This window comes from Furipterus horrens, unplaced genomic scaffold (genome assembly GCF_987537825.1).
Source record: "Furipterus horrens unplaced genomic scaffold, mFurHor1.1.pri manual_scaffold_2, whole genome shotgun sequence".
Classification (NCBI taxonomy): domain Eukaryota; kingdom Metazoa; phylum Chordata; class Mammalia; order Chiroptera; family Furipteridae; genus Furipterus; species Furipterus horrens.
Window position 1 is genome coordinate 175,753,899 of NW_028327172.1, and position 27,908 is coordinate 175,781,806.

Here is a 27,908-nt window from a genome sequence, read left to right on the forward strand (position 1 = left end):
GATCCTGTCAGCAGTAAGAAAGTGCACCAGCAGCAATTCCACAAATGCTCAGAGGCAATTAACTCACAGTCAGCCATCTCAAATTCACTGTCTTCCTACAAGAACTCTGACTTTTTTGTTCTCATTTTCTGGCAAGGCTTTGATTTTGGAGTATGAACAGAAAACGATAAATAGATTGTACCAGTTACCCTGCCCAGGCTCTGTAGCTTCATCACAAGATGTCGATTCAACACGGGAGGAGACAGATACCGTGTCACTCCCGAGTTGGACTGCACAGCCATTCTCGGCGGTGCAGATAGACTCTTAAGAAGCTACACCATCGTCTCTCGAGACGGACGGCTGCCGACGACGACCAGTTCTAAATATACAGAAAATCATCTTTTGCTTTAGCAGCTATATATGGAAGCCTATGAAATCTTTTTAACCAAGCAGTTTTTTTTTCACTTTATTTTTGTTGTTGACACTATTACAGATGTCCCATTTGCCTCCCGTGCCACCCTTCCATTGACCTTCCTTCCCTCTGGCCATCACCACACTATTGTTTGTGTCTATGGGTTATGCAGATATGTATTTGACTAATGTTTCACCTTCTTTCATCCAGGTCCCCCTTCTCCCTCCCCTCTGACAGCTGTCAGTCTGTCCCATGTATCCATGCCTCCACATTCTAATTTCCAAGTCTAATGTCTTGTCCACATTCTACCAAACAAATAATTGAGTTGATGTCTACAACCAACCACCATTCATGTAATTAGGTCTATAAATTCTCATTTATCTACTGTGGATACTAAGCAAGAGAGAAATAAGTAGATTTAATGTCTTTTGAAGCTATGTGGAGTTTGAAACTATTGATGGATATTTACCTGTGAGTTAGTTACAGGTAGTTGTAGCTAGACCAATATTGACTTTTGCATCTGTATCTGGTCTTCAATTTTGAGTCCAGCTCAAAATCAGATTTAACAAATTGACAAGGGGGTCTAGCACACCATTGTCATTTTATATAGATGGTTGGCCTGTACAGAGAAGGGAATGAAAAAGTCTAGATGTGGATTACAGGGTTTCAAAAAATGCTTGCAACTTAATCTAATGTTATTCTTAAAGATATTTTTGGGGATACAGAAAAGGGAAGGTAGAATTTTTCTTTGCCCTAGTAAAAAAATTAATTAGTAATGGTGGAAAGGGGTGTCTATTATCTCACAGGATTGGGACAGTTATAGAAGTGTAGTTCTAGCTGTGCCTATCACCCCAGTATTTCTGCTCAGATGGCTTCCTAATTCCTAGGAGAGCTATGTCACAAGCTTCCCACCACATCACGCTGAGATATTCTCCCAACTAATTTCTGAAATCACCTTGTCCTTCTGGTGTTCAAGGCTTCACGTAATCCCCTCCCCTTTAGTGTGTTTGGGTCTAGTGACTTGCTTCTAACGATGAGGATGTTGCAAAAGTGATGGATGTCACTTCTGTGATTAGATTACAAAAGACTGTGACTTTCATTCTGCTGGCACTCTCTCTTGCTCTCTCACTTGCTTAGCCTGATGAAGCAAGCTGCCGTATTGCCCACGTGGCAAACCAAAAACAACAAGATGAACAACAAGGGAGGCCTTGGCCAAGAGCTCAGGAAAAACTATAAGTAACTGAATCCTAGCAACCATGTAAGAGATTGAGGAAGAAGGGATTGAATTGAGGCTTGAGATGACTGCAGCCTTGTGAGATACTCAGAGAGCCAGAGAACCCAGATATTCATCCCCAGATTCTTGAATCACAGAATCCATGAGATAATTAATGTTTAGAGTCACTAAGTTTTTACAGTAATTTATTATGTAGTAATAAATAACTAATGCATGCTATAATTAGGATTTTAGATTTCTTATGAAAAATATGGAAAATATTGTCTCTCTCAAAAGTGACTTTTATTCCTTCATTTAACAAATGTTTATTAAGCATCTATTATGTACCAGGTAGTTTTAGATGCTGGATGCAGCAATGTTCACATAGACACAAGTCCCTGTAGAGTGGGCATGATCTACTTAACCCCAAAGCAAGACTTTTGCAATTATCAGTGTTTTCTTAGATAAATTCAATTTTCCTTATTCATTCACACAACCTTTATTGGATGCCATTCTATGAAATAAATGATAAAATTACTGTATAATGTGAGAAAAAAATTAACACAAACAAATTATTGTAAGACAAATACTATTATAAGAAAGAGGTGCTTAATCTGTTACTTCACTTGGCTAGATGTTCTTGACTTTAGTGCCTAAATAGATATCTTTTCTAGAAGATGAAATAAAAGAAGAAGGGCAGATTTAGGTTTAAAAATGAGTTTGTTTTTGATTTTTTTTGAATTTATGGACTATCCAGGTGAAGGGATTAACCAAAGAACATATATGTATAACTCATAGATATAGACAACAACGTGGTGATGGCCAGAGGGACAGCAGGAGCAGGGGTTAAGTGGAGGTGGGCAAAGGGGGGAAATGGGGACATCTTTATTAGTGTCAACAATAAAAATAAAGGGAAAGATTTTAAAATAATGACATGTCAAGAAGGAAATCATGAGTAGACTTAGTATTAGAGATAGATATTTGGAAGTCATCAACATGTAAATGGCAGTTGAAACCATAGAATTGAGGGGCTTGTCCACAGAAATATATAGAATGTAAAGGAGCACACATATTTAAGGAGCAGGCAATGGTGCCTAAGAAGTGTTGAATAAGTATGAGAATGAACAGAAAAGAGTGTCTTCATATGTCAACAGAAAAGAGGATTTCATGAATGAGGAAGTACAGTGTTCAATTATATCAGTGATTTCAGAGCATGCAAGGTAAAGGCAGTGTGTCCCTTTTATATAGGAACAAGAAGAGATGAATACCATTAACTGAGAGTAGCTTCAATAAGATGGTGAGGGCAGAAATGAGAATGGAGTGGTTTGAAGCATAGACATGCATGGAAAAGTTTATAAAATGAAGCTTAAAAAGTTGGATGTAATAATTATAGGTAGGTCTACATTAGTTGATTATGGAAGCCTTTTTTAATTTTCTGTTTGGGTGAAAACATAGTTTTGTTGCAGAAAAGATAGAATATGACATAGTGTATGATTTTATATAGTGAATTTCATGTTTTTTTTTAAGTTTCATGTTGTTTCTGACAATTAAAATACAATGTTTTGATGGGTGCACACATTGGATAATGGATAATTACACTAAGTTTAAGTATGTTATTTTGGCATATGAAGAGTGCATGAACTCTCCTCCACCTTTCTGATTCTATGCTTAACAAGGAGTGATAGGAAACACTTGAATTTGTTCTTTTTTATCCATCCTTAACAAACGTGAATTCATCTGTCTAGATTGAAATAAACACATTTAGAATAGAAGGCAGACAATTCTTAAGTTTCAAAAGAGAATTTTTGCAAAATTGTGATAGCTTTATTTTTTTTTCTTTTTGTAGATAAAATGTAATTGTTTTAACATTTGGAAGTAATGGTAAAGAGAGGAAGTAAAACTCTGTTCAAAATGAGTATTTAAAAATAAAATAAATAGCACCTTAAGTCTGCTGTCATGGAGTGACAGAGATTAGCACTTAGGAGTAGTGGAGACAACATGCATCTGTACTCACAGACATAGTATAACCTATTGTTCTGCAACTAGCTGACATCTAATGCTTAGATACTAAGTGGTGTTTCCATTTTGGGTGTGTTCTTTAGACCTACATGGGTGGTTGGTTATACATCACCAGAAATTAAGGGAGAAGCCATTTTATAGAGGGGTTGTCAAGGTTGCTCCCTGGTCTCTCAGGTGTTCCTCACAGGTGGGGTGATATCACAGCTGACAGTGTAGAAAAATGAGGATAGTGGGTAGAGAAACTAGTAAATTAGTCTATCTGTTAAAATACGGTCTTTTATTTTAATTTGTGTGAACAGGAATGGATTTTTCTCCTGAGAACTCCCGCCCCCATCATGCCAATGGAAATAGACCCAATGACTAGGTAATGGAGGACCTTTATGCTTTTGTGCAAGTAGAGAAAGGAGCCTATATTCTCATGTCTTACTGAGGAGAAGGAGGGAAAGGTAATCATAGTTCTAGAAACTTAACATAAACAGAGGAGATGAGAAAGTCTTGGAACTCAAGTATGTGTAGGTTAAAACTATTACTAGACATAAAGGGAGGAAGTAATATAAAGAATGTATTTTTGACCTTAAACATTTAAAAAAATATGCATTTAATTTTAATTACACATAGTTTCCTTCTTTTTAAAAATTCCTTTCTTTCTCCCTCCCACTCTTCATCCTTGTCTCTGTTTTTTTGAAGATAGAGTGGCTGAGGTACTGAGATACTAGTTGTCAAAATCAAATAGACAAGAAGGCAGATATAAACCTTTTTCTTCCATTTTATTTGACAGAAAAGAATAAAAGGTAGTAAAGGAAGGTAATAATTATTAACCCTCAGTATTAACTTTGTTCTTTTGGGTAAGCACATAACTAGGTTGTTCTTTAAAATGCATATTATGTAGTTGGCAGCAGACTCTGGTTCAGATGGGATAACTCCTCATGCAGGCAGCTTTTAAAATGCACATCATGTACTGAAGGAACTTTTCTGGTCTATTGGGTAAATATGTATTAAAGTAATTTTTAAAATACTTATGTACTCAGTAGGCTGGAAGTGGTCAATGGTTTAATGAATAGTCATGCATTTTTAAATGTGTATTATTATTTATGCACTGACCCAAATGAGAAAGTCTTTTAAAAATGGCATGTTCTTGATGACTGTGTAATTTTGCAGTAAAATCTTAAAGTGTTTCATGAGAACAGGGGCCAAATTTAAAATTACATTATCTCATCATCCCTTCACCTCATTTTTCCTGCCAGTTCTTTCTCTTATGGGATGTATTCTAATAGGCTCATTTATGGCTTCCCTGCTGGCCTAATTTCATTTTCATAGATTAAAGCTGATTTACATTTGAATAGCAATTTTAGTGCAGAATTTATACTATGCTGATTCATAATGTCTGGCACATAGTAGGTACTCAGTCAATATTGAATGAGCTGTTATAGTTTGTCACATTCTTGTAAGTAAATAGCCTTGCACCTACTATATGCAAGTGCAGGGTTGCGTATCACTCTAGCACAAAGTGTCTACCATATGCTAAACATAGCGTTGGCTATCAGTCTAGTATAAAAGTAAGACATCTACAAGTCATAAATAGATCCAAGCTCCACTTCCATTCTCTTTACTTACAGCTGCCTCTTCTTTGACAAAGTAGCTCTCTTTCTCTGCATCAGTTTCCTCACCTACTAAAGGGGAACAATAGCTCCAATCTGGCAGATTTTCTAGAGAGGTCAGTTGAAACTTTATATATCAAATGACAAAAACAGTGCTAGATACCCAGTGAGCTCTCAGTCATGCTTTTTTTTTTCTCTTGATCTGAGTTCCTGTACAGAAACACGAGAAACAGTCAGTTCTAAACAGCAGAGGTTTCCAAACTCCACAGTGCCTTAATCACAAATATCAAGAAGAATATTTGATAACCCTGTAAACAGGCACCATCCTCTGGTGTCAGGAACAGGAGCATTCAATAATTCTCAAAGTCCCATTTTCAGACGGGGACCTCTTATGGTCACTCAACTCTGTATTAACACATCTGAGGATCCTAGATATGTGCTCATCTTACCTCCAAGGTGTCTTCACCCCAATGTTTGGGTTCTCTCCTCCATGCTTATAATCCTGTGGAAGTAGAGGAAGTTAGCTCTCAGTGTTCCTTCTGAATTTCAGAAAATTCCACGAACAAATAATTCTCCCGAGAGCAAGCAGAAATAACGATAACCACTGTGGCACAACACAGTAAACAGTGTCTGGAGAATAAGCATTATTAACATGCTCACTGACCTGCCTCAAATCCTATTTGGAGGGCGGCATGGCATAAATAAATAAACATGCTCCCTGGATCTTTGCAGTTGGAGGCTTAGTGATATAACACAGACTATTCATGTGTAACTTCTGAGCCTCTTGCTTCAGGATAAGAAAGGTGCTTTCACAGAGTATTCCTTGAAGAGTGTTGACAGAGGTGGTAAAAAGGGCTTAATATACATAGCATGAATGTGTTTAAAAAAGGAGAAATGTAAAAAGTACCTAAGAGAAGGTATAGAAAAGATTGTTTTATAAGAAAGGCAGATGCATGCCAGAGGCAATGATATTGTGTGATAAGCAAGGATGACCTAGATGCTCTCAAAATCTATAATCTCAGATAAGTATGGTGGTTCTGGAAACAAGGCCAAGAGGTCAAAAATGGCCCTAGGAGACCACAATTTCTTAAGATAAATGTGAACAAAATAGCAAAAGGTGAGAGACGTGTCCGTTAGTGGAATACTGATAGGCATACTTCAATAGGACGTGCAGAATATTTAGGGTCAAACAAAAATTGAATGCACAATTGGTTAGGAATAAATCACACCTTGAACAGCCTCCTTGGGCATGTCTGGAATCTTATTCATTAGGCAGTGCTTTCTCTCCTGGCTTCTGCCTGGCTGTGGAGGAAACAGGTTATAACCTCACATTTGATTTATTTCTTTCCTTCCAATTCATGTGAATTAACAACTTCTACCACTTGTCTATTTAAAAAAAAAGAGATTTGTTACTTTTTAAAAAAAATTTTTAGGTGAAGAAAGAAATTGTATCAACAAGAATACTGTGTTTACATGGCTTCAGTGATTAGCCAGGTGCGTTTGAACCATTCCTTATCTCTTACTGCTGGAGGCCGCAGATCACAAGGATGCTTAACAACAGGAAAATAAGAGGTCTTGTCTGTTGGGGAAGAGTTTTATGTAATTACCTGTCCCTGGCCCAGCCCGTCCAACCTGTACTGTTTTTATAGTATTTATAGTTTCTTAGGGTTAGAAGCCTGACACCCAAATATCTACCAGCTAGTTATTATTATTTTTAAAATATTTATTTGTTTGTTTATTTATTCATTTATTTATTTATTGAAGGGTGTGGGGAGAGAGAAATATTGATTTGTTCCACTTATTTATGCAGTTATAGGGGATTGAGCCCTCAACCTTGGTATATTAGATGGTACTCTAACCAACTGTGATACCTGGACAGGGCCTAGTTATTTTTTAGTGAAGTCTGGAAGTCTTTTTTAACCACTAGGAGGCAAGGGGGCTGGGTGGTAAGGTCAGTTATTAAGTAAACCCTGGGATTAATGGCAGTTACTGCTGGCTTCAGTGGCTTCTATTGGTAGAACCGAGAAGATACAAACTAGCTAAAACCAAGGTAGGTCTAAGGAAGTAACTTCTGTTCTTTATTTTTGCCTCTGTCCTGTCTTTATTATCACTTAGGGCTGTACCTCCATAGTAGGGAAAATAGCAAAATAGGCATGCTAGCTATCTTGTGGATTATAAGAGGTTATGGATATTGCAGTAAATAGATTTAATGGTCAGGAGTCATAGAGTATAGAAGTAAGTAAGTAGTCAAATAACAGATATAGAGTTAGATTTAATTTGAAAAGTGTGACTAGAATAGAGATACAGAGAGGACGTGCAAAAGATAATTTTTTTTTTTTTTTTTTTTAAGGCATGAAATCCTTTGCATGTTTGAGGACAGAGAAGCCTGTTCGTAGGGTTGGATAAAGGTGTTAGTGTGAAAGGGGAAAAGTAATTCCTGAGTCTGCCAATCGTTAGTTCTATGACAATAAGAAAGATACTAATTCTCATGTATTTTATTTTTAATTTTTATGTTAAAATGGGTTGTTAGTTTAGGTCAAGTGTTTGTAGCAAGGGATAGATATCAGAATCACATGGGATCATTTTTTGAAATATTCTGAAGTTTGAGCTTGGAGCATGTGTATATTTATAAAGCTTTCTAAACAATTTGGATATGTAGTTTCTGTGGGGAAGAAGTCCAGGCATGATGGCTTAGCTGAGTCATTTCCAAAGGCTTTGATCAAGGGACCAACTGGTTTGGTTTTATTTGAGGCTTCACTGGGGAAAGATTGGCTTTCAACCTCATGTGGTGTTGGCAGCATTCAGTCTTTTTGGGTTGTTGGACTGAGGGTCTCAGTTTCTTGCTAACTATAGGTCAGGAGCTGCCATCAGTTCTTTGCCATGTGGGGAAGACCCACATGGCTTCTTACTTCCTGAAAACCCTCAAGAAAGAGGAAGTCTCCTCAGAAGATGGGCATTACAATTTTATGTAATGTGTTGTATATTTATAAACAAATACATCTTGGTACCTTTGCTGTATTGATTGGTTAGAAGCAAGTTGTAAATCCCATTCACACTCAAGGGAGGGGAATAAGCAAGTGTAAATACCAGAAGGCAGGACAGACCTTAGAGTCAGTCCGCTACACCTGTTACCTAAAATCCTTTCAATGCCTCTAATTTTAATTGCCAAAAGTGAGTTATAGTTTGTCACTTGTGCGTTCAATGATTACTTCATGTGCCATATGCCAGGCATTGTCCTTTAGAGACAGATATATAAATAATTATAATAAAATATAGTAAACTGTTTAAGAAACATCTGGAGAGACTAGGTGTGCCTGATGTAGACAGGGGTAGGTTTTCATCCTATTTGGGCGTGATTGTAGGAGAGAGTGCTAGGGGGATGGTTTGGTATACTGTAAGTGCGGAAACAGCATTTACTGAAACCCATCAAAGCTTGGTGGCACTAAGACCACACAATGCCTCATTTGCTTTTTTTCACAAAAATGATTATCAGGATAATCATAGTAGACTTAGAATGTTTAAACCAAAATATTTGGAAAGAAGCTCTTATTATGTCCATTTGAAAATAATGGATCACTGTAGACTGGGATTTGGTACAACTGAAGAAATTAACTTCTAGTGAAAGAAAGATGATCAAAGGAGACCAATGAGCACTGCTCAACCATTGAACCCAGGTCAGCCTGGCAGATCACCCCTGTTGTCAGGACAGAGCTTGATCCCTTTCTTGTTCCCACTGAACACTATCATCAATGATGTGAGTGAATAGAGATGGCAAAGAAGTTGAGAGGAATGGTGATTACAAAAGATGAGAGAAGCAAAATCCAAAATGGGGATGTTGTAGCAACAGATCAAATTAATACAGTAGGTACATACAGTGATAAATGGAATATCCTTCTCTTAGGCCAAAAGTTGGTGACAAGTATAAATTTGTGGAAAATGGCTTGTTAATTTAGAAATTTTAAGTTATTTGGGTTAAATGTGAGCAATTTTTTTAAATGGATGCCACAGAGAATAGTACAAATAAAACATTAAAATACATTTCTTGAAGCATAGCATCTAGATTTAGACAAAACTAGTTTTGATCTCCTGGATTCTGAGAAGATATTGTATGAAGGATTTCTTCTGTTCTAGGAATGCCTTTTAAGAGCAGATATAGACATGCAGCAACATATCCAGGGGGCAAGAACAGAGCTGGTGGAAGGGATTGAAAACTGTGAGAGAGGAAAAGGTTGAGGAGATGAAGGTGTTGGGTCAGGAAAATTGTGTTTCAGTAGGGAATCTACTTGAAATATTCAAAAGGCTGTCTTGGGTGAAGTGAATTGGATTTGTTTTAAATAGCTTTGCTGGAAAGACGTGGGACCAGTTGGAAAGGCATGAGACTGATTGTGAAGGAATCTCTTGTACTTTAAACTGTGAAGTTGGAATAATTTGCTTTTGAAAGTGTGTCCACTGCCATTGAGGGAGTTCAGTAATATGTTGGACAACTTGATAGTGTGCTACTGATAAGTTCAAGAATTGAGTATGCAGCTGGGCTGAACAAGGGCACAAAGGGGCCCTTCATAAACCATGACTAGCAATTTCATGTCACTATTATCTGTGGAGTTTTAGAAAGGTTCTATACATCTATGTTCTACTTCAGCCCTATTGTGTAATCAATATAATTCTATACATTATTTCTGTAGAATTCTTTCTACAGTTTACATAAATTTCACAGTTAAATTTAAGAGCAGAGTTGGCTGGAGAGGAGTACAAAGGAACATTTAAAAAATGTTTTGCACTTTCTTTATTCTTGCCATGGTATTGAAATACACACCATTTATTATTTTATCTTATTTCCTCTCTCTTACTTTCATGGTAAATCTGTAATTATGAGTTGACTCCAATTCTTCCCAACAGAAGACTGTAATGGAACATTCATCCGAACAAAGAAGCTTGAATTGAGAAGAAAAGATCAACTACTGAAATTGTCTAAGAGAAAGAAAAAAGGCGTTCAGAAGATTATATGAAGAAGATATCTTTAGGACAAACTTTCTTTCCCTGTGAAGTGTTTTCCCTGGAAGCACATATTACAACAATGTGCCTAATTAAGTAAAGTGGAGCTGTGCTGACTTTCTAGGTTCTACAATTTATCAACTAATCTAGTGTTTTTCCAACTGGCTGCCCTGTGCCATTGGGGCACAGAGATGATGATGTACTTTATTGTCTCTACTCTAATTTATGTCTTCTCTCTGCTTTCCCCTTCTGTAAAGATGACTTAATGAAAGTGCTGACATGTAAAAGACTAGAGGAAACAAAATTGTTTAAAATAACCCATGAAGAATCAAAACAATTTTTAAAAAATTTAAAATTTAATAGGAACAACTTTTATACACTGAAGAACTTTGTGAATTATAAAATAATTTTTTGATATTTAGAAATTTTACAAAATTAGAAAGTTTTATAAACTATTATCAATCAGATTACTGTAACTGAAAGCATGTCTAGCTGCCTATCACTACCAAAGCCAATACTTGAGAGTCAGGTGCTAATGTAGGGGCATGTGGTTTATTTGAAGATGCTGGCCACCTGGAAGATGGGGGACTCATGTCTCACAGCCCAACTCTCCCTCTCAGTGGAAGAAGAGGTTTTTTTATAAGGAGGGAGAAGGGAACAGAACAAAGAGATCAAGGGAGGGGGTTGAAATGTTCTCTATGTGCAGACGAGCACAGTCCATTCTGATAAGGCAAGTGATGGTCTGCTGTGCATCCTCCTGGTTTAGTCATCCCTGCTTCACATCATCCTGTCTCCACAGTTCAAGGTCAGCAAATCTCTTGGAGCTGGGATGCGTGTGGGTTGGATTCTGTGTCTTTTGAAGTTAGATCATAGGATTGTTATACAAACATGCTGTTCATCTATAAGTCCCATGTTAGTAAGTGTCAGGACTTACAGACACAATGTCAAAAGAATGGTGGGGTAGGTTACAATTTCCCATTACAATTTTCCACTGTTACATGATAACATTTAGAGTTAAAAGGGAATCTAGAAATCATCTCCATTGATCATACTGACTTTTTTTTTTTTTTCTTCTAGAGGTCTTTCTTGATGAAGTAAGAACTTTCTGGTCTTCGTTCCTTATCTCCTGGTGCATGATATAAACAAACCAATTACTTTGACTAGCACTGATATAATCAATACCCTTTGATTTATAAATGAGGATATAAACTGATATAGGTCTTAATGGCCTCCAAATAAATTTTTATTCAAGTATCCAACACTTATGTAAAAGCTCACTAGACCATTTTGTCATTATCTAAGGATTTTTGGAGGTGAACGCGGGATATTTCCTATCTCTATTTGGAGGAAAAGAAAATTACCACATTCATGAATAAGAAAGCTTAACATTTAAGGATGTCAGTTCTTCCCAAATTAATCTATAAGTATAATGAAATTCTATTTAGAATTCCAATGTAATAATGTTGAGAATTGAACATGACTGTAAGGAAAGATGAATTACATTATACACAAGTGCTGTTGTACCTTTTCTGACCACTGGAGAAAGATGTATGGGCCTAAGGATTGGTGATAGAGGGCATGGCTTCCTCATTCCTTCTGCAACAGGAGCAAATGCTGTCATATGTTAGTCTCTGATCACCATGATTTTTGTCTCCATATTTATAGTGATAGCGACCTCTTAAAAGGAAGCAGCTGTAGAGGCAATTATGAAGAAGCCCTCCAAAGGCAGCCTTTGACTTCTCCTGTGGTGCCGTGGCATGTTGACAGTCAGTCTGTAAACGAAAGGATGGCCGCGAAAGATTCTGCTTCTTACCATCCTCTCTGATTCAGAATGCTTTGTTTCTCTGGGAATTTTTTTTTCCAGATCTCCCAGTGGAGCAAGGGACTTTGACTCTCCACAAAGGCTACCCACCTCCTGGTGAGCACCTGTCTGCATTTTCCTCTTCCTAGGGATGAAGAGGGAGGAAAACACTTCTTCCTGCTGAGTCTGGTTTATGTGATTGATGATGGAACTTCCAATTTCCAGGACAAACGATCCATTAGTGGAAATGGGCACACAGGAAACCTCAGTGCCAACAAGTAAAGTACCCATCATTGTACTCTGTGAACAGTCGGTTGATCTCAATTGTAGACAATTAACAGTGATTAGCAAGTGCATGCTTGGTGGGTGGCACAATGAGATTCTTCCTACTGATGAGATGAACTCACAAACAACCCAGAGAGACACTGCCATGAAAACACAACAGAAAAGCTCAATCACTCTTCGAGTGGGTCTGACCAAAGGAGGACTCTTGTGAGTGTTTTAATTTCTCCTCTTAAACCTCTCATTAACTCTCAAATAATCCAGTAATATGCAGGGAGGGCCAGATACTCATTAGAAGCAGATACTCTTTATGCATCCTGAGTTAGAGAAATTAGAATGGGTAGAAAATAAATCTCCACAAAATGGTGCAACCTGGGCAAGCACAGCTATTTCTTACTTATCTTAGTATTTCCTTCTAAGCTGGCATGGTGCCTAGCACCTAGGGGATCTCAGTAAATGTTGGCAAAAGTGAATTGAAATCAGGCCTCCTCATCCTGGATACTTATATATAATCATGTTACCGTTTTCTTGTCTTCCATTATTTTATTTTTTGCTTGTTTATTTAATATTTTGCTACCTTTTTCCCTTTTTAAAAAATCACTAAGACTATATTTATAATGTGTTTTTTGTATTAGATATATTTGAGAGGTTTGTAAAGTAGAAATTAAATGTAAATTTTTGTTTTCCTATTATTTTTTATTATAAATTTTATAGTAGTATTCTCATAAAACTATTTGGCTCAAAGTCATGGTAATGCTGTACATTACATCCCTAGTACTTATTTATCTTATAAATGGAAGTTTTTACCTTTTGATCATCTTCATCCAGTTCCTCCTCCACCACCTTCTGTCTCTGGTAACTAAAAATATGATCTCATCTTCTATGACTTTGGTTTTTTTCTTTTTTCTTTTTACATCAAACATATACATATGATCATGGAATATTTGTATTTCTCTGCCTGACTTATTTTGCATAGCATAATGTTCTCAAGGTCCATCAATATTGTCACAAATGACAGGATTTCCTTCATTTCTATGGCAGAATAGTATTTTATTATACATATTACACCTATAATATATAATATATTATGTAATATGTGCACACACACACACACATACAAACACACACAAGCCATTAACAATGGCTGGATAAAAAGCAGCCATTGTTAATACAATGAGAACAGCTTGCAGGACATTGGTATAACCTGGCAGCCAAAGCGAGTGGACTGGACTGCAAATGTGTGAACAATGATGACTTCACTGCACTAGTCAATTTAGGCTGTAAATGCCATTGAGTGAGCATGTGTACAGTGTGGCTGTTGCATTTAAAATGAGCAAGTAGAGCAATGAACCTGCATCAAATTTTCTGTTAAAATTGAACATTCCTCCACAGAAACTATTTGGATGATGCAGAAGGCCACAGCTATGGACATCTGGTGATTAGCAGCTTCATCAGGACAATGTGCCCACTCATGCATCATAGTTTGTGCAGTTTTTGGTGAAGTATCAAATCACCCAGGTGACTCAGCACCCCTTCAGCCCAGATTTGGCGCCCTGTGACTTCTGGCTTTTCTCAAAACTAAAATCACCTTTGAAAGGGAAGAGATTTCAGACCACTGATGAGATTCAGAAAAATACAACAGGACAGTTGATGGCTATTGGGAGAACTGTGTGAGGTCCCAAGGTGCCTACGTTGAAGGAGACTGAGACATCATTGTCCTATGTATAATGTTTCTGTATTTTCTTCAATAAACGTCTCTATTTTTCATATTACATGGCTGGATACCTTCTGGGAAGACCTCATAGACATATCACAACCTTTTTATCCATTGATGGGCACTTAGGGATTATGGGGTTTTATAGTAACTTTATAAGAAATTGCCAAACTGTTTTCCAAAGTGGCTGTACTATTTTGCATACTCTTCTGCAATGTATTCGTATCGGCAGCCGTCCGTCTCTAGAGACGATGGTGTAGCTTCTTAAGAGTCTATCTGCACCACCGAGAATGGTTGTGCAGTCCGACTCGGGAGTGACACGGTATCTGTCTCCTCCTGTGTTGAATCGACATCTTGCGATGACGCTGGAGTGTCCTCTCCAGTGAAGCTGAAGCTACAGAGCCTGGGCAGGGTGATATGGAGGGTCTGCTGTTGCCCATGCAGCAGACCCCCCCTCTCTTCGCAGCTGAAGGATCCAAGGGAAAGACGGAGTCAATACAGCTTGGCTTCAGGTGCGCCGCAGGAGTTGCCGGTGTTGACTACAACGTCAAACCGCCTTAGAGACTCCGGCTCCAGATTTTCTGTCGGGGTTTACTCCCTTAGCCTTTCCCCTGAAGAGGTATGCCGCAAGGCAGCGGAGGTTTTTTGGAGTCAGAGTTTTCCTTCTCTGATGTGCCCTGACTGGAAGATCGAACCAGCGACACTTAGCTCGCAGGCCGACGCTCAATCCACTGAGCCAAACCAGCCAGGGTTAGAATTCTGGTTATTCTTGCCAAACTTTGGTATTATTAGTCTTTTGAATTTCATCTGTTCACATGGGTATAGTGGTATCTCATTGTAGTTTTAAATTTGCATTGCCTTAATTAAACCAAATAAAAATTTAAATCTACTTTATAAATGATAGCTCCATGTTCTGTTTAATTTTAATCTATTATATATGTATAGCTATAGATATGCATTTGTTTCCTAAATTAATGGAGAATTTCTATAAAAATATTTTAACTTCATATTTTGCATTAACTATGTATTTTAAAGTGTATTTTCTTCTCTAAGTTATTTAATGGCCTTTGGAAATTCCTTCAGCTTGTTTTTTAAATTGTAAACCACATTAATATTTTTAAAGGTCTACTAATTTCTTACCTTTGGAATATGTCACCTCATTCCTTAATAAATATTTTTCTCTTTTCTCTCTGCCTAACCCTCACTACTGGCTTTTAAAAAGATAACATATTTCTTCTTTTGTCATTCCTTCTTTATTCCAATATCTCACAATGGTTTTTTTGTTCTCTGTTTTTGTTTGTTTGGTTGGTTTTACATTTTTTAAAAACATTTTGAAGTGAAGGTAATTACTTATTCTTCTTGATTTTCTACAATTAAAGAAAAAGTATTTCTAAGTCAGTTTGGCCTAAATTAGTTGGAAAATATGATTTGCTACTCTTGGAAACCTGAAGAAAATGCAGGGCAATTTAAATTGGCATAAAAATCAGAAACATGAAGGAAAAATAACAACCTGCTAAGAATAATTCCTAGTTCCTTTGAAATAGTGCTTAGTTTATTCCTTATTATGCTCATAATTTATTTTCATTTTTTATGGACTGAAATTAATATTACATGATGTTTGAGAAATGATGGTAGATAGATGGTTCTGGAGGTTTGAAATAGTCTCCAAGTCCTCCTGAGAACCAGCCCCTCCCATGAGAATCAGAGCAGTAGCTTGTAATAAGCAGTGTAAGCAAACTGCTGAAGGAATGTGGGTGAGTGTCCACATTCCTAGAGATTAGAAAATTTAGACTATGCATGTGGGAGAAGAAGGGAGTTAATAATAATTAAAAAGAAAGCTGATTTATAGAAATAGTGATAGAAATATTTAGAAGAACCAGAAATCACCTAATTAAAGAGGAATGTCATATGATACTTAAGCAACAGAGAAAGCATGAGGGAGAACATAACCTCTTTTGAATGTTTTTCTTTGTTATAATGGCAAAGGGAGATTTAAAATTAAGACATTCATTGAGAAAAATTCAGGAAATTACTGAGTTAGAATGTGTTCAGTTGTGAAGAGTTTTGATTTCAAAATCAGGGAAAAACTTATGACTCGTATAGAAAGAAAGAATCTTAATTTCACAGTAAATAAATAAAGAAATGTTTAATGACAAATTTCCTAGAGCTGGAAGTAGAAGGAAGGGCTAACTAGAAGTAGAATTGGGATAAGTGTGAAAATGTTATTTTGTTTACTCATAATGAATTCAAGTTAGTAATTCAACTGAATCCAGAATTTTATTAAATAAGTTACTTCTATTTAAACTTACTTTTACTAAATTAATGATCTCTAACTAGTTGGTTGTATAGATTATGCTGTAGTTCAAAAAAATTTTTTTTTTGTGGGGTGAAGTAAAGTGCTAAGGAGGAAATCAGAAAGGCCATAATGCTTGAGGTAAAGCCTGTAAAGTAGATATGAGCAAAATATTAAGTTAAAATAAGCACCAGGAAAAGTGCTTGGGGGAATTTCTGTGTGAAATTGACTTTGGGTCTTCCTTTCAATCTACTAATGGATATTCAACAGTGTAAGGGACAAGTGGTACTAGAAAGAAGGCAGAGGAGGATTTTGAGAGAGTTTTAGCTGAATTTTGCTACCAAAATGTAGTATGAACTTGATTAAAATAATCAGTTTTCTCATGTGTAAAAGGGTTAATAATAGTCTACCTGGAAAGTTATAATGTAGATTGAATATATGTATATATATATGTGTATGTATATATATGCACATATATATGTTATTGTGTGGGCTAAGATTTATGTAAAAGTGCTTGGAAAATAGGTTAGAACATTGTTTAATTTTTTGGATTATTTTCTTCAAACTAATATGCTATGCAAATAAGCACATATATCTACATATTCACTTTTCAATTTGGCTATCACATTACAGATAACTTGTGCATTACAGATAGCTCATGCATATATTTTACAAAAGCATATATGTTTATTCACAAATAATCTACAAATAAAGTTTACAGATATATTTTTAGAGAAATAGAAAAACATAAGAGGAAAATAAAAATCACTGATATTTTTCCACCTAGAGATAATTATTATTAGCATATTGGTATATATCTCTCTAGTTTGTCTTCTAAGTATATAAAGGCACAATGCTTTGTTTTACAAACTACATTTGCATTATATATTCTATTTAGAATGTATCCTGCTTTATTCATATAACATTATAAAATGAGCACTTTGTAGAGCTTTCCATTAGTATTTCATAATAGGGGAGCAACCCATTGGGTCTGTTATTGAGCCTGGGAGTCAACACTTGTCTGAAGAGATTATGAGAAGTCTCGTTAGATGCTAACTTAAACTACTGGGGGAAGTTGGCCAATTTGGGGTCAATTTAAACTAAGAAAAGTTTTTTCGGACCACATGTAGACTCATCGATCTAATCTGCATCTGAGTTGTTGGCCTTACTGCAATTGGTTTCTGATGTTTGTGAAATTCTTGCAGCCCATAACAGCAACAATTCCAGAAATATGAATACCCATTAGGGACATGGGCTTGTTTGGACAAATTCTTTTGAAAGTCATAGCTGGAAAAAAAGCTAATTAAAGCAGTTTCATTTTTTTTGCTAGCCCAAACCAATGAAAAGTATTGTGAAATTTGAATTTCATTCAAATTCAGTGCCTACCATGTGCAAGTTACTGTGCACTATGGGGGACACAAAACCAAAGACTTTATCCCCCCAAACTCACAATCAACTGAGTGTGATGAGATAGACAGTTCCTTCCAGTGGAAGGTGATACCTTATATTTTTGTGGTTCACCAGAAAATAACATCAGAAGGAAATCATGGATTATGAGTGATTTTGAAAATTTTTCAATATTTTTCTGGGCTTGAATAGAAAGAGTATTGAGAACTTAGAACTTCAAACTTCATTTGAAAAATTGGTCAGCTTCTATTATATTATTAAAGGCCCTTCTCTATTTTATTTTAGTAAATTCAGGTAGTAGAAATTTTATTCTGAAACATAATTTTTACTTATGATAAGATTTTAGAGAGATAGAAAGTGACCAATGAACACTAATGAATTGTCAAATTATTTTAATAAAATGAAGACAGGTTGTTCTGACACTTTAAAATAAGTACAAAGCTGACTAATTGCTATACTGAAAAGCTGAGCCCAAGTATCAGCTTGGTCTTTTTGTTCTAATTAGATTTTATTTATTTTCAGTAGCTCTTGAGGATACTGAGAAAAGACCACACAAAAATGGTTCATTGTGCAACTATATCATTTGAACTTTTTAAAGATAAAGTAATTCTTGATATGTCAGAAATCCCTACAACACCCAGGCTTCCCTCAGTAAACACATAAACAAATGGCAGCAGTAACATTTTTAAGTCACTTTCTCAAGTGCGTCTCAGTTGCAGCTTCGATGAATACATGCCATACCACTGACTGTAATCGCTGGGGAAAGTATTTCCAAGAGGCAGAACTGGCTCATCAAAATTCAATTCAGAAAAATACAAAACAAAGCAAAAGACAAATAAAACCCACAAAGTCCAAATCAATCAATGAAGAATTTAACAACTTTTGGGAAAGCTTATATGCCAGTTTTATCATTGAATGTGTTTACAAACAAATATTCTGCATGCATTCTTTCTGGTCCTTGATTTAGTATAGTAAATTGACTTAGTGTCTGTTGTTGCCTAATATAATATTAATTGAAAGTCCTTAACTAAGACCCTTGTTTATTTACCTGCTTAAATAAAGCCTTGGATCAGACAACAGCAAGATGTGTAAGCGTCAAAATATTCAACAATCATATTCATTGCTACCTAGAAACAATGAATGTGGCAGTACTGGTACATTCCAGATGGATGTCAGCTCTCATTGTCTGGTGTTTTTGAGATTTTTGCTTGAGGTGGCATTTGCTCTGGAGAATTAGAAGAGATTAGATTAATGGGAGGTAAATCAAACCCCCCTTTATCACACAGAGGAGTAAGTATGTCGTTGCATACATACAGAGAAACAGTTTAGAAATGATTTGTTTAATTTAATAAACACTTATTAAATTTCTATGTGTTAACCTGGGAGTCCACTTATTAAACTTTTCCCATTATATACTCAATTTTATTTAAAATAAATGATAGAGATGGAGAAAAATTTGTAAGGATCAACTAATAAAGCATTTTAATTTTACAAATGAAGAAACTGACACCCAGACTGATTAAATGACAAATATTTATTGGGCATCAACTATGTGCTAAGTACTTCTTAGGGGTCAGGGATAGAGTGGTGAATATATAAAATGTAATATCCCTCCTCTCAGGGAATGTACATCGAAGAACACAGAGAGAGAAAATAACTAAGAAAACAAGACTTCGGATAGTCACGAGGGCCAAAATGAGGAAATACTTGGATGCGATAGAGTGACTATGGCTGAGGATTGGCCACTTTAGAGCTGGTGTTAAGGAAGTCCACTTTAGGAGGTGACATTAATCTGCAATCTGAATGAAAATGAGAAGCTAGGCTTACAAAGATATGAGGCAGAACATGTTAATCAGAGGAACAGCAAGTGTAAAGACTAAAGTTTGCCATGCAGGAAAAACAGAAATAAGGCCTGTGTCTCTGGAGTGTCATGAGTAACCAGATGAGGTTGAAGAAGAGGGAGGATACAGGTCACAGAGGGCTTTTAAGTCTTGGTAAGTAGTTTGTTTTTCATTCTAAGTTCTGTGGAAATACATTTATACTTACACTTATCACATATTATTCACAGCCTGTGTCTGTACACAAATACATGGCATGAAAATGATAACACCCAATGTATATTTTTGAAAGATCATTCTGGCAGAAGGGAAATCACTTAGGCTATTACAATCAAGTAAAAGGTGATGACATTGTGGACTATGTGGTAGAAGCCAATTTGAGAGAAAAGACGATTGTAAGACATGTTTTGAATATCAAGGGTTTGACAAAAAGAATTAGGTTGCCTCCAAGTTTTTGCTTCATTATCTAGGTTGATGGTAATGCTGTTAAGCTGAGATGGGACACTGGGGAAAGAGTAGGTGGGTTGGGAGAGAAATAAAAAATTCTGTGCTGAATGTATGAACTATGAAATGCCTGTAGGATATCATCATAGAGATGTCCAGTGGGGTATTGAGCTGTTGGATTATGAGTCTGGAGCTGAATGAGGAGGTGAGTGCTAGAGATAAAAATTGGGGAATCATCTGCATATTGATAGTATTTGAAGTCACCTTAGGGAGGGAGAGCAGATAGAGAAAATGATTGAAGGCTAAGTCCTGGGGCCCTGCAAAATTAAGAAATTGAGCTGAGGAATAGCTAGGAATGAAGACTAAGAAGCAACAGCCACTAGTAGAAAGAAAACCTGTTCAGGTTATGCCAAGGAAGCCAGGAGGTCCAGGTTACCCATCTCCTAGATAAGATCTATTTGTAATATTTATAATCCATGCTGCTTATCTTTTCTTACTTATGGCTCATATTTTACTTGAAAATAAAAAGTGAAAAGCTGGATCAGTGGCTAAGTTTTTAAGTTAATCTCCTGTCTGGTGATACTGCCTGATTTGCCTGTTTGACTTTGTTTTGGTCTTTCCTCGGTCATATTTTTCTCATGTACTCGTGTTTGAAACTGCAGCTTTCTGTAATTTACAATGCCTTCTGGTCTCTGTTTAATGTGCCTATTAAGGCCTGGTGATGGTCAATCTGGTGATGTTTGGAACCAGGATAAGATGTTTTTTTTTTTTTTCTTGTTCGTGTCCTTTCTACTATAATTATCTCCTTAATAGTATTTCACAGGAGGCAGCAGTTTCGAGTTTCAGTCTTTCTCTCTGATATCAAGCCCCAAACCACAGTACAAGCTTTATATATCTTTGCCCTTTACTTGTTGCATCGATTGCCAAATCTTGCTGCTTCACTTTATATTTGCGGCTTTTTTCTCCCCCTCCACTGCTGCTTTAGTCTTTACCTGAATGACTCTCTTTATTGAAATACTTTGCCTGTAAGCAGTCCATCTGTTCCATTTCTGCTGACTGCCACTGTTCAAATGGTTCTTTCTGAAGTTCTGGTTACTCCATTCTTATTCTTCAATCCCACATGGGTTCTCATTTCCTACAGAATCAAGTTCACAATTCTTGTCCATGTCAGGTCTTCAAGCTCTAAATGATTTTAATTTTTAATAACATCCAATATGTCTGACTTCCACTTTTTCTAGGTTTTCAGAATTCTCTTGTTGACAATTGTTTCAAAGTTTCTTTTAATTGGATCCATCCTTTTAAAGAGCCATTAAAAATATAAGAAAAACAAAACTATTTTTGAGATTTTTTGCTATAGTTCAATTAGTCATGATACATGTTTAAAATTAAATATTTATCTAATAAAGTTAATGTGCAACACTCCTAATTATTTTATATCATGGCCCCCTTAAAAGGTTGCTATTCCAAGACCAAAAGGAACTGGCAGAAAATGATCTAATTATGCCCTCCAGACAGGTACAAATAAAAGCCTTGCAAAAGTGCAGGGCTCTGGAATGAGCCAATAGGGTGAAGAGAAAAATGTTCTTTACTACGAAGTGCCCATTTTTATTTTGACCTTTTGTTTTGTTAGACAGTGTTAATAGATAGGCAGCAAGATGCTCAAAGTGAAGAGGGAAAACTGAGTTAGTAAGCACCAGTTGCCATGTGAGCAGAGAGCTGTTTCTGTCATAGATCTTGGCAAAGATCAAACCAGAGATCGAAGCCTTTCATAAAATATGACTGAGCGCAGCGGCTCATCACCTCTTCACACAGCTGTGGGGAGTGGTTTGTGACTGTCTGCTGCCTGAGGTGTGCCTCTAATGGGAGTCACATGAGAGACACTGGCTGGACTGAGGTCAGCCTAGATAGTAATGATGATGATCTGAGCTGATAGAAGAGTTGAGGTGCCAGGTTCTGGCAGGAGTTAACATAACAGATACTAAGGTATTAAAGCAGCCAAGCTAGCTGTGATCTCAGACAGATGTGACAGCAGCTGGAGAAAGCTCCAGGAACAAAACAAGCATCAGTAGCTTCAAAGACAGCTCAAAGATTCCAGCTTTAGGTCACTGATATTTAGAAAATTATCAGAGAGAAGAGGTTTGGACATTTATTTTTCTGTCTCGGCCATTAGTTTTATTTTACTTAAATTATATTTTATTGATTATGCTATTACAGTTGCCCTAATTTTCCCCCCTTGGTCTCCCTCCACCCAGCACCCCTCACTCCCTCAGGCAACCCTCCACCATTGTTCATTTCCATGGGCCATGCATATAAGTTCTTTGGCTTTTGCATTTCCTATACTGTACTTTACATTCCCATGGCTATTCTGTAACTACCTATTAGGACTTCTTAATCCTTTCACCTCCCCCCCACCACTCCCCCTGCCATCTGGCAACCATTGAAATGCTGTCTGTATCCATGATTCTGTCTCTGTTCTTGTTTGCTTAGTTTGTTTTTTAGATTCAATTGTTGATAGGTTTGTATTTTTTGCCATTTTATTGTTCATAGTTTTGATCTTCTTTTTCTTAAATATGTCCCTTTAACATTTCATATAATAATAGTTTGGTGATGATGAACTCCTTTAGTTGTTTCTTGTCTGGGAAGCTCTTTATCTGCCCTTTGATTCTATATGATATCTTTGCTAGGTAGAGCAATTTTGGCTGTAGGTCTCTGCTTTTCATGACTTTGAATATTTTTTACCAATCCCTTCTAGCCTGCAAAGTTTCTTCTGAGAAATCAGCTGACACTCTTATGGGAACTCCCCTAAAGTAACTAACTTTTTTTCTCTTGCTGCTTTTAAGATTCTCTTTTTATCATTAACCTTTGGCATTTTAATCATTATGTGTATTGGCATGATCCTTTTTGTGTCCATCTTGTTTGTGACTCTCTGTACTTCCTGGACTTGCATGTATTTTTCATTTACCAAATTAGGTAAGTTTTCTTTCATTATTTTTTCAAATAGATTTCCAATTTCTTGCTTTTTCTCTTCTCCTTCTGGCATCCCTATGATGCAAATGTTGGCACGCTTGAAGTTTTCCCAGAGGCTGCTTATACTATCCTCATTTTTTTTTGGACACTTTCTTCTTCTTATTGTTATGACTGGTTGTTTTTTGCTACTGGGCGAACTAGTACTCTTGGTCCATCCCTCCTGCCTTCCCAGCTGTGACGGACTTGAGAGGGACAACTGCTGGGGAATTACCTCCTAAGAATCTGATTCCCAACAGAAGCAAGGGATTGTCCTGGGGTTTCTTCCAAGGAGGCCCAGAAAAGTGAAGGCCTGATGACTCAGGGGGCTTTAGACAGAGTGAGGATTCCCCAACTAAAATGAACTTCCCTGCTCCCTGCTCCCTTTCTTCCTCCACCATATGCACTACATTTCCAGTCTAATCCCTGGTCAGATTCCTGCTAATGGAAGAAGCTTCAAGTCCTTCAGGTGAGACAAAGTCAGATGAAAACAAAACAAAACTATATATATATATATATATATATATATATATATATATATATATATATATATATGTTTTTTGCCTTATTGTTTTTTCCAATAAACCACTACATTAAATAATTTTTAACAAGTAAAAATAAAACATTATTGATTTGAGTCTCAGCTTCATCTACTCTACTGTGGTTTCCCTGTAAATTGCTCTTCATTTCAATTAGTGTATCTTTCATTTCTGACTGGATCTTTTTTATGCTCTTGAGGTCCTCACTAAATTCCTTGAACATCCTTATAACCAGAGTTTTGAACTCTGCACCTGATAGATTGCTTATCACCATTTCATTTAGCCCTTTTCCTGAAGTTTTTATCTGTTCTTTCATTTGGGCCATGTTTCTTTGTTTTTTCATTCTGGCAGCCTCCCTGTGTTTGTTTCTATGTATTAGATGGGCTGCTATGACTCTCTGTCTTGATAGTGTGGCCTAGTGTAGTAGACGTCCTGTAGGGTCCAGTGGCAAAGCCTCTCCTATCACCCTAGCTGGGTATTAGAGGTGTTCTGAGGCACTGTGTGAGCTGAGTACACCCTCCTCTTGTAGTTGAGCCTTGGTTGCTGTTTTCAGATCAATGGTAGGGATTTACCCAGGCCAGTCAGCTGCAAGGGCTGGCTATGACCACTTATCACCAACCCTCGTCCTCTGTGGAGGGTCAGCTGAGCATGAGCAGGGTAGTGGTGCTCTGACATGGTCAGTAGCTGTCCACTGGTATGCTGGCCCTGGGGCTTCCCAGGTGGTGCAGACCAAGGTCAGCCCCCATCTTTGTTTTACCCAGGGCCACCCTGCCTGGGCTATAAAGCAATCTGAGATGGCTACTGCTAGAGCCAGGCCTGGGGCTCACTGAGGCCAGCTATTGCTTGTTTGAAAGGATTTGGGAAGCATGAATCAAGACCAGCCATTCATATGGAAAAGCATCTTGGGTGGGCCCATAAGTTCAGTGGGATGGAGTCTAGGGATCTCCAAGGTGAGTCAAACAGTGTAAGCCAGGTTGATGGAGTCTCAGATATGGCACCAGGGTGCCAGCTCTGTTGGGGGAGTGTTTAGAAAAGGGACAATGATCTCTACTCACCTTGATACCAGGCACCTCTGTTTCCCCCTATATGCCATTGGTGGCTCTCAAGCTGCTACACTGGTGCTGGAACTCAGAGGGAGTGAGTCTGAGTAGGTGAGACCATGTGTGTGTTCTTTAAGAGAAACTGCTTGGGGCTCCAGCAGTTTCTTCCATTGACTCAATGCCCACTGGTTTTTGCAGCCAGAAGTTGTGGGGACTTATCTTCCTGGTACAGGAACCCTGGGCTGGGGGACCTGGTGTGGGGCTAGGACTCTTCACTTTAGAGGTATCTCTCCCAAATTTTTATTCACCATGTGTGGGTGAGGGACCAGCCCGTTCCAGATCTGCGTCCCTCCTACCCGTCTCAATGGACGTGGTTATTTTTTTAATTCCATGGTTATCAGATTTTCTTTCAACTTGATTTCTGATGGTTCTGAGTGATGGTTGTTCTATATTTTAGTTGTAATTGTGATGTGGTTGTGTGAAGAGGAGAGCCATGTCTGAGTATGCCTCCATCTTGACCAGAAGTTCTGTCATTATTTTTAAAGGGCTTAAAGTTAGCCAAGTCTGACTATTCCTTATTCTTATATATGCCACCTTAAGCCACATATAAAGCACTTGTATTTACATGGGCCTGGCATAGGTAATAAATGCTTGTCATTCTCCATGAATATTTATTAAAAGAAGGAAAAAAGGAAAGTGGGAGGAAAAACTGATTGGAGGGTAAAACTTACATGTAAATTTCCAACTAAGTGGCAATCCTATGAATCAGACTGGCGCTGTTGAGTAGGTAGCAGGGGAAATTGCAACATTTGAAGAAATAAATGTTTCCTTATTTTCTCCCCAACACCTGTCTGTGAAATTTATACTGTTACATATTCATCCCAAGTGTCATGAATCTTTTCAGGCTTCAAGAATTTCTTATGAAAATATAAATACTTCTTCTGAGGAAATACACCTTAACTATATGTTTGACTTACAGTTCAGTTGACAACTAATTAAGCACAGAGCCATTTTGGGAAGGGACACAGACCAGGTATCTTGATAGGTACACTCTAGATTTCAGGAAGAAAATTAATTTCAACCCATTCAAAAGAGTTAAGAGCAGCTCCTTTTTTCTATTTTACAGTTCTGGATAGAGTCAGCACAAACAACACTATGTATCACCTAGCATCACTATGTAAAGTGACATGTAACCTGATTTTAAATGGCACACTTCATTTATTCCATAGAATTATTTTTGTCCTAATGCAAAGTGCACCCATAGAAGCAAAGGCACACATATATGCAAAAATATACATGCAAATGTATGTGTGTGTGTATGTGTATTTGTAGTTGTGAAGGAAGTTAGTTCAGAGAAGTTTCTTTGAGCTTATTTATTGTTCTCCAATAATTCAAAGAACTAACATAGATTTCCAGTGTTATTATATTATTTACTCAGGAAATTAACTTGGTGAATCAGCACCTCCAATGACATGATGAACTATACAGCCAGTCTCATTTTTCAGTCTTATTCTTACCTTTTAATAGTTATAGAAAAATATTTGGATTTACAAAATCGAGGGCAGAATTATATTTTATTTCTAGATGCTAAGGTGTCTCTGAAGCAGCATCAAGAAATCTGTTTGGATTTCACCATCACTATTATTTTCTAAAGGCACTTTGAAAGACTGGTAAGGTGCAGAAATTAATGCACAGTGAATGTAAATTTACACTTCAAGTAATTAGTCTCCTGTGGAGCAATTCTTCACCATCAAGGAATATCCCAATACTCTCCCTGTTATTTTGATGAAAGCCAATTGAGCAAGAGTTTGAATTGTCTAGAAAAGTTTCTTCAGGAATAAAATGATAAAACCGGGACAAGTGATTAATTTCTATTCATTTTTTTGATACATGTTTGAGGTGGTGTGCTGGGAAATATTTAAAACTATGCTTAATTTTAGTTTGAGTTGCTCTGTGCCCCAGTCAGTTGTCTCTCATTGCTTTGTCATTATCAGACTTTTGGCTGACACAGTTTGGATTCTGTTTTGGAAATGACTAGACTGGATTTTGTCCAACTTATGCCTGACTTTTCTCAGTGTTTGTAATTGGCTAGATGATTTAGGTTGTTTAAAAAATACATTTCTAAGCATAGTTGATCAATGCTTCTATAATTCAAGGTAACTAAATATTCCAATTAGTCAATATTTAAAATGTGCTTTGTTAATAGAAAAACAAACAAAAATTTTTAGAGGGGGAAAAAGTGAAAGAAATTTAAATTAACAACTGAGCCAGCAAATAACCCCTGCCCTCACAAAGAAAACCTCACATGTAGGACAGTGAACAAAAGAAAATGTAAAGTATGGAAATGCAACTTTAGTGAATATTAGAAGGACAAGGATTTTCCTTCACACTGGATATTTTTCTCCCTACCTGATCCCTCCAGAATTTGCCATTCTGAAGAAGTAAGTAATGACATGAGGTTCTTTATATAAAACTAATGAGACCAGTTGTTAATAGAGGTTATGTTGACTATGACTTTGACTGGAATGTCATGCCTAAAGGAGACATTCTTGGGCTCTGGTTGTTACCAAAAAGCCCTGAAGAACTGGGATTGACTTTCAAAGGTAATAAAAGCCCATGAGAAAAAAGGCCTGGTACCTTGGTTGGTTGTGCGGTCCATGGCAATCTTTCTAGGGAAGGAACGACGGTTGCTTTCCTGAAACATGGCTAGAAGGGACCTTGAGGCACAATGGAAAACCCGAAGGACTTGGAAAAGACAGGTGTTTACAAGCAAGGCTGAATGGCAGGTGTGTGGCTCAACTCCTGTGCCCTGAAGGGCAGGCTGAAAGTCACCCTAAAGGTTCCTGGTGTAAGTTGCAGCAAAGCAGACATAAAGATGATATGTGATCATTTGCTGCTCTTGTTGTGTTTATGCAAATTAACTAGAGTAAATTAAAACTGAACTTAATGCAGTCCCTTTAATGACAAGGAGGGTAATCTTAAGGAGAAAAATCATGATTCAAGGAAAATCACAATGCTCAGTGGTAGACTATAAAGTAGTGCATCTAATTGTCTTTAAAGTTGCTTTTTATTTAAAGTTTGTTTTCATTTGAAAGTTAAACTAGGTCTGTGACATAATCAAAGATGCTTAATTTGCAGGCAAGAAGAATGTCAAATGCCTTGCAACTGGATGTCTTCCCAATAAGACAGTCTCGCAGACTTAGAGACTGGTTTGTGGATTATGTTGCATAAATTAACATGTGTGTTGTGTTTTCATTTGGCATAAGTCCATGATCTCATTACCTGAGTGATTGTCTGTATGTATAGGCCTCACTTAATTCTGTCTGCACCACTG